The sequence below is a fragment of the Crocodylus porosus genome, unplaced genomic scaffold (assembly GCF_001723895.1).
Source record: "Crocodylus porosus isolate Cpor-Errol unplaced genomic scaffold, CroPor_comp1, whole genome shotgun sequence".
Lineage (NCBI taxonomy): Eukaryota > Metazoa > Chordata > Crocodylia > Crocodylidae > Crocodylus > Crocodylus porosus.
This window is the reverse complement of record NW_017728906.1, coordinates 195,486,722-195,504,716: the sequence shown is the minus strand read 5'-3', so window position 1 is coordinate 195,504,716 and position 17,995 is coordinate 195,486,722.

The window sequence follows — 17,995 nt, the reverse complement described above, 5'->3', positions numbered from 1 at the left end:
TGTGTGTGTGTGTGTGTGTCCTAGCACAGTTTTAAGTGATAGGATGTAACAGGCAGCCTAACACAGGGGCAAATGCTAATCACTAGGCATTAGGGCCTTTCTATATATTCTGGACATTTCTGTTCCTTGTGCTGCAGGAGTGAGTCATGTTGGGTCCCTGGTTATAAATTCTCAATGGGCAGGTGAGCCTTCTCAGCTTGGAATCATAGAAAATGAAGGTTGGCATTTTGGGTTCAGTGAGTGGGGCTCATTGCATGACTGGGTGGTGAACATCAAGGGCTATAGGCTGTACAGGAGAGATAGAATAGGAAAGAAAGGTGGAGGCATGGTGCTCTATGTCAAAGAGCAATTCACATCCTCAACGCACTGGGTCAGAGGAGGGGCAGACTGAAGTGCTCTGGGTCAGATTACAAGGGGGTCGGGGGGAAAGGGAAGTAACAGTGGGCATCTACTACAGACCACCCAACCAGGGGGAAGAACTTGACTGAGAATTCTCAGGTCAGCTCGCGGAGGCAGTTAGGTCAAAGGATGTGGTCATCATGGGGGACCTAAACTATCCGGACATCTGCTGGGAAGAGCAGTCAGCCAGGTCTGACTGCTCACATAGGTTCCTAGCCAAATGCAGGACCTCCATCTAACCCAGGAGGTGCACAGCCCCACCAGGGGAGATGCCTTGTTGGACCTGGTGCTGGCCACGGGTGATGACCTGATGAGGGGGCTGTGGGTGCTTGATCACCTGGGCGACAGTGATCATCGCCTACTGGAATTCATCATCCAGTGCAGGGCAGCGCAGGGCAAAAGCTTGCAGCAAGACAGTAACCCTGGACTTCAGAAGAGCGGATTTCAATGAGGTAAGGAGATTAGCTGGGGAGAGACTGAGGTCCAGGAGGGGAGGGGAGTTGGGAGTCCAAGAAGAGTAGTAGTTCCTTAAGGAGACAATTCTCCAAGCTCAAAGGGTGGCAATCCCAACAAGGGGCAAAGGGAGCAAGAGTGCTCGAAAGCCCCCTTGGCTAAGAAAAAGCATACAGGAATGTCTCAAAGCTAAAAAGGAGGTCTACACCCAGTGGAAGGGACGGACCATCACCAGGGAGGACTATACAGCTGTTGCTCGGGTTTGTAGGGGGGCTGTCAGGAAGGCCAAGGCGGAGATGGAACTGGGACTAGCAACCTGGATCAAGGACAATAAGAAGTCCTTTTTTAAATATATAGGGGGTAAAAAGAAGGTTCCAGGTAACGTAGGGCCTCTGCAGGACACAGTAGGAAGTCTGGTGGTTGCACCAGACATCAAAGGTAACTTATTTAACAATGTCTTTGCCTCCATTTTTCTGAGCAGGGACCAGGTCATCCCCCACATCATGATTCCTAACCGTTCCAGGGGAGGTGCATCCAGGCCCAGGGTCGGAGTGGACCTAGTTAGGGACCTCCTGGTGGGACTGGATGCATCCAAATCAGCAGGTCCTGATGATCTGCACCCCAGAGTGCTGAGAGAATTAACAGAGGTCATTGAGGGTCCCCTGGCACAGCTTTATGAGCATGTGGTGCTCTGGCAAAGTGCCAGAGGACTGGAAGAAGGCCATTGTGGTCCTCATTTTCAAAAAAGGGAGGAGGGAAGACCCAGGAAACTATAGGCCTGTTAGTCTTACCTCGGTCCTTGGGAAGCTCTTTGAGAAAATTATCCAGGAGCACATATGCAAAGGACCAGCAGGGGAGTGAATGCTTAGAGGCAACCAACATGGGTTCATCAGAGGCAGGTCCTGTTGACCAATCTGGTGGCCTTCTATGATCAGGTCACTAAATCCTTGGATGCAGGTGTTGTGGTAGACGTAGCCTTTCTGGACTTTAGAAAAGCCTTTGACACTGTCTCTCACCCCATTCTCATTAAAAAATTAGGCAACTGTGGTGTCAATCCCTACACAGTCAGATGGGTCCTAAACTGGCTGGAGGGCTGTACCCAGAGAGTGGGGGTGGATGGGTCTTTTTCGACCTGGAGAGATGTGGGCAGTGGGGTCCCCCAGGGTTCAGTCTTCGGGCCTGCACTGTTCAACATCTTCATCAGCGACTTGGATGAGGATGTGAATAGCACCTTGTTCAAATCTGCAGATGACACTAAGATGTGCGGGGAGATGGGCACACTAGAGGGGAGGGATAAGCTGCAGTCAGATCTGGACAGGTTACAGAGGTGGGCGGATGAGAATGTGCAAGTGCAAAGTACTGCACCCGGGGAGGAAGAATCAGCAGCAGACCTACAGGCTGGGGAACTCCCTTCTCACCAGCACAGAGGCAGAAAAGGATCTTGGAGTCATCATTGATGCCAAGATGAACGTGGGCCGGCAATGTGGGGACACAGTCAGGAAGGCCAACAGCACCTTGTCATGCATCCAGGGAGGTGATCCTCCCCCTCTATGCGACACTGGTCAGGCCACAGTTGGAGTACTGGATCCAGTTCTGGGCGCCGCACTTCAGGAAGGATGTAGACAACATCGAAAGGGTCCAGAGGAGGGCCACTCACATGATCAGGGGGCAGCAGGACAGGTCCTATGAGGATAGGCTATGGGATTTGAACCTGTTCAGCCTCCAGAAGAGGAGGCTGAGAGGGGATCTGGTGGCCATCTACAAACTGACCAAGGGAGACCAGCAGGCAATGGGAGAGTCCCTGTTCCCCCGAGCACTACCAGGAGGAACAAGGAACAACAGCCATAAGCTCACAGAGAGCAGATTCAGGCTGGATATCAGGAGGCGCTACTTCACTGTCAGCGAGGCTAGGATCTGGAACCAACTTCCAAGGGAAGTGGTCCTCGCTCCTACCCTGGGAGCGAGGACCACTAGAGGCTAGATAGACACCTAGCCGGGGTCGTCTGACCCCAGCATTCTTTCTTGCCCAGGGCAGGGGGTCGGACTTGATGATCTGCTTATCTGCCTTCCAACTATGAACTATGGCAGGGACCTCAGGAGGTCACATCTAGTCCAACCCCCTGCTCAAAGCAGGAGTATCCCCAACTTTTATCAACCCAGCCAAGGTTTTGTCTAGCTGGGTCTTAAAAACCTTCAAGGATGGAGAGTCCACAACCTCTCTGGGGAACCTGTTCCAGTGTTTTACTACCATCCGAGTGAGAAAGTTTTTCCTAATACCTAATCTCAACTTCCCTTGCTGCAATGTGAGACCATTGCTCCTTGATCCGAGTCACTATTCAGATTCTGCTTCAGCCACGAGTCACCATGCTGGTCTCCTAGCAGATCCCTCAGGAAATTGTCTTGTAAGGTAATATATCTCACTTTTGTGAGTACTTTTCCACAAATTCACCCTAATTAACCCTTTAAAAATTTTTTAGTACTTGTTAAACCCACAAAAATGGCCCTAAATTCTGCCAGTCCCATCTTGGTGTTTGCAGCTTTTGCAATAGTTGCTATTTAAGTCTTTTACCTCACACACTACAGTTATAATTTATTCTCCACGCACAATATTTTTTTTCTGCAGCCCTAGTTGAAACCTCAAACTCTGCAGTGGTCCACAGTAAAAGCCCATAACGTAAATAATTTTGTACGCTTTGAACCTTTGGAGTTGTGTACTTAAATAGCCATTCAGCAGACGAACTCTCTTACTGGAAGTTGTACTGCTGAAAAAGATGCACTTTCCTGTCACTGAACCACAGGTGAGGTAACATTAAAACTCCCAGCATTGCAAACCTGCTTGTGCTAACTGATAATTTAATATGCTTTCAGATTTTCCACAGCAGGTCTGCATTTGAACTCTTAGATGCAGCAAAAGTTCTGTCTGAGGCTTTATCAAATTAGAGCATGCATCACTGGACAGATACAAATGAAAACTGTTTACTGAAGTTCTCATTAATCCACAATGTACATAGCACCAGAGCCAGCAAAAGTATACAAATTCCTTGTTTAGGAAAGAACTTTTACATTATCATAGCGCTTACAGTTACGTGAGAGATTAAAAAGGTAGAAGGGATATCAACCACTACCTGATGGGAGCTGGGGAAAAATATGCCCCATGGCCAGTTTGTTCCATCACTGTCATGGGTTTTATTGAATCTGGTACTAGTCACTGAAAACTCTGGAACCAGCCATTGCTACACACACAATATTGGATTAAAAAGAATAATGATCTGATCCCATACGGCAGTGCATGAGGTTTTATATTCCTGTATCTGCTGCTACAACCATTGAATTAGGATCTCATGAGCCATCTTCTATGAAGAAACAGGATGTAGTTCTTTGGTCTTAAAGTGATGTATTTTTAACAGATGCATGATAAATGTTCAGCTCTTTTGTTGCAGTTAATTATTTCCCAGTAGCTTATGTTAGAAGGAAAGGAGAGAGAAAGTGTACAGGGGCATTCATTGGTAAATTTAAATGCAGATTGCAAATAGAATCTGTCTTCCTCCATTCCCTCTAGAGCATGGATGGACTATAAAATCCTTCTTCTCTTTCTGCTCGAAACCAGTGTTTCCCATTGGCAGTTCATAAGACCATGGCAAGTGGTCAGTGGATTCCACCAACCCACCACTTTTTAAGATGCAGAGACTCATTTAGGATGAAGTTACACATTACATTTAGGCTATACTAATTCTGTGAAATATTATGTGATGTTAAGGTCAGAATGTACTATGAACAGCTGCATATTAAGGGTTAATACTATTTCTTGCCTGAACAGCTCTGACTTGCCATTAGACCACTGGTGAGCAGGGGCATGGCTAGGAGCCAGGACAAGTACTCTTGAGTAGGATCAGGGGCTGGACTCAGAGCAGTGTATCCTGGGATGCTGGAGGACTACAAACTACTTATTTGATTTCCATGGAGCTGACTGAAGTTACCCTAACAAGAGCTAGGTAGCACAGTCCAGAGTTAACTCTTGACTTTTGAAGGTGTACTTTTGAGACACTCAGAGAGCCTTTAGCACAAGTTAACAAACTTTAACATGCAGGCACTGTTTTGAGACCCCTTGGTATGGTCGTAGTGTAATATGTAACTTCAACCTTAGATGAAACTTTGACAAGGCTAGATGGTGGTCTTTGAGGAAATTTGGGGGTTAACTCTAGTCTACAGGTCCTCAAAGTCTGGAAATCATTGCTCTAAAGTACCCTGTATAACATTGCTACATGCCGTTAAACAGCTGCTATCTTCCATCCTAGAAACGTCCATTTTAAGGATGGGTGAAATAATAAACCATTTAAAAGAACCTTTGATGAAAGGCAGTATACATGTGGAGATACAATATACCATTTTTCACTGGTAGTGAAAGTAAATCCTTTCTAGGATGCAGATGCTATTAAGGTCTATAAATGTTACTGAAAATGTTTTCTAATATATCAGGATCCTGGAAAATATTACACCAAATATGACTACTAGTGAAATAAATATGGTTGTTACTTTGGGAGAGCGCCCACTTATATATATTAAGAAGAAATTTTACAAGGGTACAGTCTCCCATCAGACACTCGTGCACAGCTGGCAACAATTTCAGTAAAAACTGATGGTGCATATTGCTTCAGTAAAAGTGATAACAAATATACCTTATAGAATAGGATCACAGGGTTGCCAGGGACCTTAAGGGTCATTTAGGTCAACCTCCTTCATGAACACAGGAGGCCTTATTCCTAAAATATTTCTCAAATACTTATGCAGCCTTTTTTGAAAGCCTCTACCCATATTTTCCACATCAAGTTCCCTGGACAGCTTGTTTCAATATTTTACTGTTCTTACATTCAGGAAGCTTTTTTCTGAGACCTAAATCTGCTTTGCTTCAGTTTAAGCCCATTACTTCATGCCCTGCCTTCTGTGGCTGGGAGAACAGTTGTTCTTCCTCTTGTTTTTAGCAGCTTTTCAAATGTTTGAAAACTACTATCATGTCCCACTCCTCCCCTCCCCTAATCTCCTTTTTTCCAGGTTAAACATACTTTGTTTTCTCTAGCCTTCCTTGTATGACTTGGCTTCCAACCCCTTCATCATCATTAGGTTGGAACACCATGGTTTGAGTCGCCCTCAGGTTGGAATTAATATTGCACATTTTACACTTTAAAGGATTATTTTTAGCCTCCATCTCATGTACGTTCATTAAGGAGGCAACTACATTTTCTATGAAAATTTTTGAAGAATACTACTGTATTTTTTGCAAAGAGGAAACTTTGCTCTATGCTCTCTTTTTGCATCACCTACCTAAGTTTCTTGGCTCCATGAACCAAATGAAAGCATCAGATGCTCACACAAAAATTCACTCATAATTACATTGAGTATTTTGGAAATTTCAATAGTAATTCCTCTTAGTGACCAATACTGCTGCTATCTCTCACCTATTGCTTGAGATTCACAGTCACTGCTTGGGTTTGCTCACAGCAGCCTGTTGGATAAGATACTATTGCTCATGCTCCTGGAAAAAAGAGAGAGGGATGCAAGTTCCAGGACTGCTTTACCACTGAGTACCTCTCATTAGTGCTTGTGGGCCTCTCCTCCCTCCAATGACATATGTATGATGTCCCTGCATAATTCAAATTAATCTAAACTCTTTCTTCCTTTCTGTCATAACAAAATAACATGCTTAACATATCTGGCTCCAAAAACTTCTCTTAAATGAAAAAAAGGAGTAGGGGTGTGCGAAATGGGCCATATTCAATTTGGATTTGGATTTGGCCTGAGTCAGGGACAGCGATTCAATTAATTGATTCAGATCACTGTCCCCGATTTGATTTGGCCAAATCCAAATCTGTAGATTCAATGCTGATTTGGAGAATCAGCGATTTGTCCATACACACAGTTTTAAATGCTTTTTCTACATACCTCAAGGTACCAGGCACGGCTCATGAATACTGCCATGCTGGGGCAGATGGAGCATCCCACAGAAGTGTACCCCCCCTTCATGCTTGGCAATGAACCCAGAAGTGGACCAGAAGTACTTCCAGTCCACTTCTGGGTCCACTGGGGAGCATGCTGGGGCCCCCCCATGTCCTCCTGGCTCAGTGATCATCCAAAGGGGGACTCTGGGTGCCCCCCAAAACCAGGAGGCACCAGCTGCCAAATCAGGGGGAGGTGCAGGGGTTGGGGGACAGCACACTCCCCAGCAGATGTGCAAGTGGACCAGAAGTGCTTCTGGTCCACTTCTGGGTCTGCTGCCAAGCACGCTGGGGACCCCCCACCCATGCTTCTGTGGGACGCTTCATCCACCCCACCATCTCAACTTTCACGAGCCACCTGCTACCTAGAGGGATGTAGAAAAAACATTCAAAGCTGTGTCCACATCTCAATCGCCGAATCGATTCAGAGGGTTCCAATTCGATTCAGGGAGATTAAAGGGTCTCCTGATTTGATTCAGAGATTCAGCCACCGAATCGGGCCGAATCGCCACCAACTTGAATCAGGGACCAAAGCTTCCCACAGCCCTATAAAGGAGGTCCAGCTCACTGCAAAGGGGATACAAAGAAAGATACTTATGTGGTTCAAAAAGCAGGTCCGTACTCTCCCGTTCTTCTGTCAGAAGCAGAGAAGAACGCAGCTTAAGGTCAATAGGCAGACAAGGTTCTGTGGGTGAATCTGATACCTTTTATTAGACCAAATTAAATAGCTGGAAAACAATTTTAGCATTATGATCAACTTTTTTGACTTCCTGCATCACGCAGTTCATAAAAGCTCTACCCATATTTTCCACATTAATGAATTGCCTCTACCACCTCTTCTAGCAATGTAGTCTATATGTTAACTACTTGCTGTGTAAAAATGTACTTTTTCTTGTTAGTTTTAAACCTGTTCAGCAGTTCTATTTCTATTTCTAATAGAACCTAGTTCTAGTTCTGTTATTATGGGACTTTAATTCACATTGTAGCTATGGCATACCTTTTAGAAAGAAATCTTTTTTTTTTTTTACTCGGTCTCAAAGTGATAGAGATTCTAGCACTTCCCTAGATCTCTTGCTGCTAAGGCTGAATAATCTCCAGTTCAATTTTTCCACCTCATTTCTAAGGCAAGCTCATTGAGCTTTGGTTTCCAGCCAGTGGATCTCATTAGGCTTTTTCTTTGCTGGATGCAAGAACTTACTGCTATTGGAAAACTCTTCTCTGGATAAAGACTTATAGACCACAATCAAAATACTACTTCAACTTTGTCTTGGATCAAGTGAGTAGATCAAATTTCTTGAGTGTTACTCTATAAAGCATCATTTCAAAACCTCATGACATGCTTGGATCCTTTCCAGTTTGTTAGCATCTTTTTTGGTGAGTGGACACCAGACACTGACACAGTATTTCAGTAATGAACTCACTAATCAAAGTACAGTGGTATTATTACATCATCACTTCTAAGTTTTACCCCCCTGCCTATACATCTAAGCTTTGCATTCACCCTCTTTGCTACAGCATCTTACTGGATGCTCAGATTCTGTTGCATTTTCATTATAATCTCTGACTTTTTGGAGTCTGTGCTTCTAGGATACAGCCTCTTATAGCGTGTGACCTACATACTTTGTTTTTTTCATTTAAATGTCCCTACCTTTACTAGTGTTAAAACTCACAGTGTTTAATTAAGCTCATTTTATCAACAATTCTGGGTTGCTTAGTAGAACTTTCCTGCTTTCTTTTTTATTTGCCAGGTAACTTATTTCTCTTCTGGAAATGTTACAGATCACTGATGCCATTATAAATAGCACTGGGCCAAGATCTGCTTTCTGCTTGACTATAAATTCTTTCAACTTCAAGATTACAGTGGGTCAAAGAATAATGAAGGAAACATTGCGATTCCTCAGGTTTCACTGAAATTCATGATTCCTCAACCTCAAAGCTACGGATGTGGTGGGGTCCTGGCTAATACCAGACATACTGTCACCCTCAGTGATGAGAAGGACAGCTTCAAGGTCTTCTCATGCAAACCTGTCAGACAAACTGCTCACAAAAAACATCCAAATGAACCAGTAACCATGCATTAGATGGCTGGTCAGCAAAAATGAGGACCGAGATGAAACACTGTGACAGTCATCTATTCAACATGAACCATTATTTTGCTTGAGCTGATTTTCCACTAATTAGTGACTGAGGTGCATTTTTACTTAGGTGCTTGCTTCAGACCCCTGCCAAAATAACAGCTTAAATTAGGGCTGTCCAACTTCGGGTCCATATGCTGCTCGTGATGTGCATGGTGCCCATCCTGGGCTCTGGCCTGGCTGCCACCCCCCTATTTCTCTTGTCGCAGCAGCAACTGGAGATATTGGCTCCCCCTTCCTCTGGCTTTTCTTTCCTGCCTCTGTCCCTGCCCCAGGGGGTAGGACACTGTAATATGAGTCTGCCTGCAGCGCTGGAGAAGCCTGTGGCCTAAGGTGCCTGAATGGCACAGTTCAGCAGAGGAGTTCATGGCCGGAGAACTAAGGGTGGTTCAGGGCAAATGGGCATGTGATGCAGGAGGGGGTATGGGGTATAGTGGTGGGAGAACCCAGGCATCTGGTGTATTTGGGGAAGCATCCTAGACACGTTGCAGCAGTGAGGGCACCTGGGCACGTGGTCCAGCAACTGGGTCACCCAAGTATGCAGGTGCTGGGGAAGCAGGGGGCACAGAGCAGCAGTGGGGGGGGGGCAGGGAGTGTGGTGCAGGACCCATGGCCCCATTGATGTGGCTTTCACTAGGGAGCAGCCTGATGGGTGCAGGGAACTTAAAAATTAAAAAGCCCTAGCTTAAATAATGACTTTCTGCCTACTTAAAATTCCCCTGACTCTCACTTCTTACCCCATGATGCATTGAAGGGTGAAGATGTGCTCTTAACCAGCTTTCATCTGCTGCAGCCATCCTTGGAATGGAACGTGGGGGTTTAACATTGCACAAAAACAGCTTTGAAAAGGAAATTGAGCCTAATACTAGGTCCAAAATCTGCAGTGTAAATTTAAGTAGGAAAGGGTATGTCAACTCATTTGTTTCTAGGTTTGTAGGGATTTTGTGTGTCCTGATCTCCATAAGGTTATAGTGAAGTGTCATCTAGTTGGCAAGGGACAGGAATGGACATTAGAATGCCCCATTATTTTATTACCTCTAACCACAGCACTTTGATGGGCCCTTGGGTAAACCACTTAGCCTCTCTGTACCTCAATTTACCCATCTTTATACTGGTAATTATTTAGTCATATTTGTTGTTCTTCTTGGATGAACAGTGCCTGCATTTGTCACCTGGGGACCATTATTTTAATTAAGCTGTGTGATTGCTAGTCAGGTCCATCAGATCTGTGCCTGAACTGATTCCAACGGACTTTTCCATCATATTGTCTCCTGGTGCAATTTTCAACTTGTAATAATACCCTTCCATATCAAGTGTATCAAGCTGATCATGCATAAAAACCACAAAGTGAACCTAATGACATTATTATCCTCCTTGATGAAAATCTACTTTGATACGTAGAGTGCAATATCACTTAAAAGACTCACAGTCCATCAATATATACATGTATGCAAGGTAGTGGATCATTACATACAAGCCAGCACAGAAGGAATTTCTAAGGGGACTTGAAATTTAAACTTGAGCTCTGTCAGGCCAATGAGAGAAGCAAGCTGAAAAGCTAAGGGTCCTCCACTGAGCATGTCCTGCTACCTGTGTATCGACATTCAATTTAAGGGGGGTTAGCGAGAGCCTGTTATGTAACCTCAAATATAGCAGTGACTCATGGGAGAGAAACTGTTCCACGCAGCTGGTACCCAGTGTGGCATAAGGCAATAATACAATTAGTTTTAAGAAAGGGCTAATTGATAGGAAGTCAGTTAATACACAGCATCAGTATTTTTCAGCACACTTTCTCCTCCTCACCCCCAAAAGAATCGGAACAAGGTGTCCTTTCATCATCACGTAGGCAAATTGGGGCAGATTGGGGAAAATAAACTTAGTTCTGTTTGCAGTCTGGTAGGACTGAGAAGAACTTTTATTAACGTCTTTTTAAGCATGAGGAAATTTCCATGTCATAACTAACGAAGCCATGTACAATCCTGGGGAGGAGGGTGCAGTGGGGGGGAGCTGAACCAGAACTGTGGATGCAGATGCCCTTCAATAAAGAACTGGATCCACATCCAAATTCAGAAGGGGGCTCCTGCTCTATCACAACTGCTGCACACGCAGCCTGCGCTGAGATTGTGCCAGACATTGTACGTACACAGCTCCAGCTCTTCAGGGCACAGGATAATGGTTACAACCAACATAATTGGAAGCAGCAACATTTTTTAAAGTCCCGAAAGTTTTCAAAAAATTGGTCTCAGAGCTGAGCTTTGCAGTCTAAACCGGAGTATATTGGAAACACCACTCCAGATTCCCACAGAAGATTTTCAAACAGACTTTCTATTAAGAGAATTTGTCCCTGAACTTGCTCTGAACCCATACTGAATCAGGGCTGTGAGAGGTGAGGCCAAGATATGTTTAAATATCACTGCATAAAGGTTAGGCTCCAAACTCGTATATAGGTATTGAAATGTAAGTGGTTTGATGTCCACTGGTTCTAAACACCCACAGCAACAGTTGGGCTCACTGAGATTTGTCGGCATTCGGTTCTTCTAAAAACTAGGCCCCTTTTTAGTTAGGTGCTTGACAAGATGCTCTCAAGTTGGAAAATGCTTGCTTTTGGCTTGAGTGACCTTTAGAGCTGATATTTATATACCTTAGTATTTGGCCTCACCCTATTGAATCAGGAAGCTGACAGTAATCTGGTTTCATCTCTTGTTCTCCAGCTCGTTTTTTTCTACTGTGGGTAACTCAGATATTTCATTTTGTATAGGGTCTGCATGAACATTTTCTTTGGTATTGATCCATACGGGCTCGGAGTCCTTTCCTGTGTTTTTTTGCCTTGGGTTTTGGAACGGAACATACCAAAGCTCGTCAAAACTTCTGAATTTCACCTGGCTCCATGACAAACCCATGCAAAACTGTGAGCTAAGCAAAAATGTTGATACAAACCTATAAATTAGCCCAGGTTTCTATGAAACTGAGAAGGTTTGTGAAGCTTGGAAATTAAAGAACAATCTGGGCCGTGTTTTCAATTTGCAAGCAAATCCAAACCTGCATAGCTGAAACAGGATATTATGTTTCAGAGTACCCTTTTGCTCAGCCATGTAGCTTTCATGTAGCATACAGGTTCCCAGACTTGTCCTTCTTCTGCACCCGCTTCCAGATTTACCAGCTGCCTGCGCACCTCTACCAGCGTACACTTTATATTTTTACCCCTTAAATGCCAATTCTTATTATAATGAAAATTAAATTTACCATTACAGATTTTCTCCCATGTATCCCCCAGAGATTTCTTGCATATCCTCAGGGGTGGGAACCCCTGATGTAGCATATTTTGTCCAAAATTTTGCATACAACTTGTTAGAAGTTGAAACACCACACAGGAACAGCACAAAAACCCTCAAAATGAAACAAAAAAACCACACGCCCAACCAACATGACCGAACAAAACAAAGCGAAAAAAGCCAAGTGCTGGCTCCACAGGTCATATCTGGGCCGAACATTTTTCCAGTGCTTAAGAGGTTGCATTTCAATACACATGTTTGGATCCTGGCCCATCTGTAACAGTGACAGCACTCAAAATTTTCACATTTGGAGACATGCATTAGCCCTAATTAGCACTAAGCCCAGTTTAATAGCCGGTGATTACGTGGACACTAAGGAGTCTTCCTGAAGCAAGGCATGGCTATAAACAATCAGGTGTTTTAGTGCTGATGTGATTAGATGAGAGAGCTGTTAGCGAAATCCCCATTTCAGAGCACTTCATGCATGAATTCTATGACACAGCGCCAATCTCTCACCTAGATTAAAACGAGTTATCAGACGGCTGATATATTTGTGTCAATTTTTCCTGTAGACACAAGAAAGCCAGACTAGTATGGGAATATAACTTTTGGCAGGCATGCGGACCGTGTCAACCCAAACAGACTAAAATTAGCTGATGATTCTCCAAGTACAAATTTACATGTAAAAAGAACAACACGGTCCCATACTACATTTGCCAATTAAAGTCCAGGTTGCCCCAGAGGGAACAGAAGTTTTTGAGCAAGGCTGCTGTCCAAGTGGTTGTGATTAGGAGAAACTAAGTAGCGCTTATTTTGTGGTCACGCATAAATAGCCAGCCATCCTTCATTTCTACTAAGAACTGGACTAGAAAGTCAAAACTTTTCTCTCTCTCTCTCTCTCTCACACACACCTCTGAAGAGTTGGCAAGGATGTATTTTCATGGAAATCTGAGAGACACTTTTGCTGTACCCTTTAATATTAGTAAACTCAAATAAATTTTATATATAAATGGGCTAATTGAGGATGAAAAGGACACAGCTATGCATGGCATCATGTCATCTGGTCAACTCTGCCTCCTCATGGGCTCAGGACTCACCAACAGCCAGCCGGCACAACAGTGAACTCCAGTGATGAACATTGTTGGTTCCCGTCAACGTTTACCTGCCCAACTTCTTTGCGAGGAAAAGCCCACAGAAACCTTTTTCTCAGGGTCTTCTACAAATGTACTGGATAAGTGTGGTATCATGATCTTCAAATTCTTACAAGCCAAGAAAATTTGCTGGAAAATGGGTTATAGAAAGGAAACAGAAATGGCGCCCTGCCCATGGTAGACAACAACCAAAATAGTAGTGTAATGAAAAGACGAGTCATAGTTGTGCTAACCTGAAAGAGCTGAATTTCTTCCAGGTGGTATCAAGTGCCCTTCCTTCAGATGGTATGTGTAGTCTGTGAGATTTGAAGAGACAGCTTAATAAGAATGAAGGTCCTTTCTAAGCTACTCTGAAATCAGTGCCTGATACAAGAACAGACCTCCAAAGAGGGGGACTGAGGATGTGGAAACTCCATTCCAGTTGACGGCTCCACTCTTTGCAGGTTTTCGTTTATATGGAGCACCTGAGCCAGTGCCCACAGAAGCGAGGGGAAGGCCCATCACTGACTTCAAAGGGTTCTGAATCAGGCTTTAAAGGAAATCACGTTGAGTTGCAGAACATGGTAAAAAGAGGCCATATTTTCCATGTCAGATTCACCTGGGGCCGATAGCTCACCTTCTATCTCCTTTCTCTGAGGTGTCTAGAAATAAAGAGTGGAAGATGATCCCTTCTGTAGTGTTTCATGATTACAGCAGAGGACTCGCGGTTCTAGTCCCAGTTTCTGCTGCTAAGTGTCTCTGTCACCTCGGGTATGTTCCTCAAGCCCTCTCTGTGATTAAGGACAGACCCAGACATTATTCCAATTGTGGTATAACTTTTCTTATGTGCTCAAGGCATTGCACAATGTGCATGGCTATATAAGCACTGGGCAGGCTGTCAGGAGAAAGAAAAAAGGCGTAGTGGCTGCTGCTGCTGCTGCTGACCAGCTGGGAAAGCTCTCTCTGATTACGAGCATCACAGAAGGAATTAGGTGCTGCTAAGGAGTCATTTCCCAGGACCCCCGGGGTCTCCCGGGCAGCATCATGGAAGTTGGGGGGGGAGGTGAAATCCCCACTCTCCCACATCCCCCATGCATGCAAGGAGTGAGGCGCACTCACCTGGGCACAGTGCAGCCTGGGGTCTCCTGGGCAGTAGCAAGCAGGGGAAAGGGGGAAACATCACCCCTTACTTCCTTTGATGTGTGCAGTGAGCAGGGGACACCCTACCCAGCTGGACAGAGCTTGGGCTATGCCATGGCCAAGTAGGGTGTCCCCCACTCCCTGGGGCACATGTGTAGGGCAAAGTTGGGGTTGGGGTAGTTCTCCCCCTCACCCCATACTTGCTGCCGTCTAGGAGTATCCCCAGCTGTGCTCCAGCAGGGCAGGGGTGCCCTGTTCTTCTGCTCTTTGCCTGTCTGGTGGGTGTGAGTGGGTGGGGGATTTCTCCTGTGTTTTCTGCTACCTGTTAAGGGTGGGATGAAGCTGGGGCTCAGATCTGTGTTGGGCCAGAGCTTTCCTTTTGCTCTTTTCCAGAGAAGTTTACACTAGAGATGGAACAATGCACCCTGGGATGCTGAAGGGTCAGCAGATAGCTATCACACAAGACATTCCTTGCTACATGTGCAAATTAAAGTCGGATTGCAACCAGCTCTGAAGTTAATACACATTTTTGAGCTCTAGCTTTATAGCTGGTTGGACCTTTTCATGGCATGATTGGTGGTTTGCATGTGTAGCCAGTCTCAGTTAATTGTGCAAGCATCTAGTTAACTGCGTAATAACTGTGTAGCGGGGACCTCAGTTCCTCTATTATGCAACAGTTATACTGCTTAATTTTTTTTTTAATAAGACTTAATTTATACCTTTAGGCAAAAAATATAAAGCAATGGATCCTATCCCTAACATAGGAACCGAAGTACAATCTTCCAGCCTGACCAAGTCTCTAAACACACCCTAAAGCAGCGTTTCTCAGCCTGTGGGTCATGACCCAAAAGTGATTTGCAAGAATATATGAAAGGGTTGTGAACAAACTTTAAAAATGGATTCGCCTTTAAAAAAGAGAAACACGGGAAACTGTGGCTTTCCCCTTGCAGGCCAGCAGAGTCCAGCCTGCAAGGCGCTGTTTGGGGCTCCCCTGCCCCACACAATGGGGCAACGAGCAGAAGGAGGACCCATCCACCTTGTGTGTTAAAAACTGTTCTTCTGGGACTCGTGCTGCCTGGAATAAGATTGTATATAGGTGCCTACATCCATTTAGCTGTCTAATGGGTACACAAAGGGTCCGGGCCTGGTTATCTTCATGTAGAGACGATAACCACATAACGATGCTTTATAGGAAGGAGGGCTCAAAAGCTATAACTGCAGTTTTTGCCTCTTGCACCTCCATCCCATACATAGCCCCTACATCAACTGAGACACACTGTCTATAATTATCAGCAGTGCAGCAAAATGCAACAAATGCAGGTTGGTCAATATGACATGATTTAAAAGTACAGAAGGAGAAATGCACAAGCACACTCAACAGCTTCTAAGGGCTGTAAGTCCTTACTCCATTATACTGGTAAAACCAAGGTAAGGAAAAAAACATTAGGCAATAAACCCCTCTAATGCAAATTGACTAATGCTGGGTGATCTATATAGAGCTCTCAAGGCATTTCCTTTTTCTTTTTAACATATGGTTCATGCAGGAAGGAGGGTGCAGAGAGAAAATTCTTCCTGTCCTGAATGCTAGCAATAAAATGAATTAGTTTGCTGCATACAGTAATTAGGCAAGAGGGCTGTTAGTTAAATCCTGCTATAAACTCTATGCTTGCTGCAGTAACCCTCTACAAATCTTTATAGTACTCTCTGGAGCCACCATTTCCTGTCCCTTTGGAATATGCTGCGCTCATTTTCTCTACAAGTCTATAAGGAAGAGATCTGGGCATACGAGTGAACAGATATTTACTGCGGCTGATCTACCCTTACAATTCAGCCCATGGAAGCTCTCCAATCCTTGCTGATTTTGAAAGTACAAGCAAAGCTGGAGTGTGGGACCCTAAGACTTATTTTCTTTTCAAAGCATCTGTTCCTTTCACGCTGTCACAAATGGAAGCTACACCAATAAATGGAATTAAGAAATGACTCTGCACAACTACAGATAAGCAAATGTTACCACCATTTCTGGACTTGAAATGTAAGCTTGTTGCAATTTTAGAGGGATATATAGTAAGAATACATTGGCTTGCAGGTGATTATTGTATCTTTGAGTTGGTTCACTCTTTAAAATTCAGTCATTTGTGGCAGAGCCCTGCATCTATTTATCTCCAAGAATTACAGAATCATAGAAAAGAAAGGTTGGAAGGGCCCATAGGAGGTCAGCTAGCCCAGTGCCCTACTGAAGGCAGGATCATTCCCAGCTAAACCATCACAGCGGAGTGCTTGTCTAATCTCTTCTTAAAAGTTTCAAAGCATAGAGATTAACCACACTCTTATGACCATATTCTCTGAGCACATCAATTTTTAAAAATCAATTTCTTTTTACAATGGATTACCCCCATTTTTCAAACCGGGAACTAGAGCACTGAAGTTAAACTCCTGGCCCCACTGAAAGTATATTTTTCCAGATACTTATATCAGCCTCAGCAATTTAGGATCCGGCCACCCTCCGGCAGCATGTTAAGCAATGCTGCTTCTCTCTCCCGCACTCAGTAGTGGGAGTTTTGCTACTGACTTAATGCAGCCAGGATTTCACCCTCATGCATTAAGTGACAGTACCAGGATTGAAACCTAGGTCACCAGCATCACTTGACCACAAGTCTCCCTCTTTCCCTCTCAATGCACAAATTGGTGCCTAGCAGAAGCATAACTTTCAGCCATCAAGCATTAATAGCTACCTGTTCTCTGTCTTTCCACTGTGGAAGGAAATAGATATATAGAAGGGCTAGACCTATATATCTATATATAGATATATAGAAGGGTTAGGCCCCTAAAAATCGTGATTTAGTGCTGAGAAAGCAGGGCTTGCTCAAGCATCACGCTTGATAGATTTATAATTAATAACAAATTATGCAGAAGCAAGTGGGTGGGGGGAGCACTGTATGATGAGTAGCTTAGAAAACCATCACTTCCATCATGTTTTTTTGCAATGGCTCTGATTGTAGCTCATCTGACATTTACATATCATCCTAAGCATTTGTGGTGCATACTGATTTCCTGTTTTCTCTTATTTTGATGTGTTGCAGGTATCTGTCAATGACTTCTGGAATTTCTATAACAGTCAGGTTGTTTTTTATTATATGTTTGTGTAGAATAATACAACTTCTAGGTTGGTGGATCTCCTCTGGCGGGCTTTAAACTAGGCTTGTCGGGGGAAGGGGAAGACAAGGGCGGAGGAAACCTTGGACCGCCAAACCAAGCAGCACCCACAAGTACAGCCCAGCCTAGACCGATGAGTGGAACATATACACAGGTAAGCAACAGGGGCCAGGGCAATGCTGAGAATAGGGGGCCAGTTCACACATCCTCAGAAGGTCTCAAATGCCCCTACGCAAATGATCATAGTATGGAGAACTTCCTCTCCTGCTAGCTGACACCAACCCAGACATAGTGGGGCTCACTGAAATGTGGTGGGACCCAAC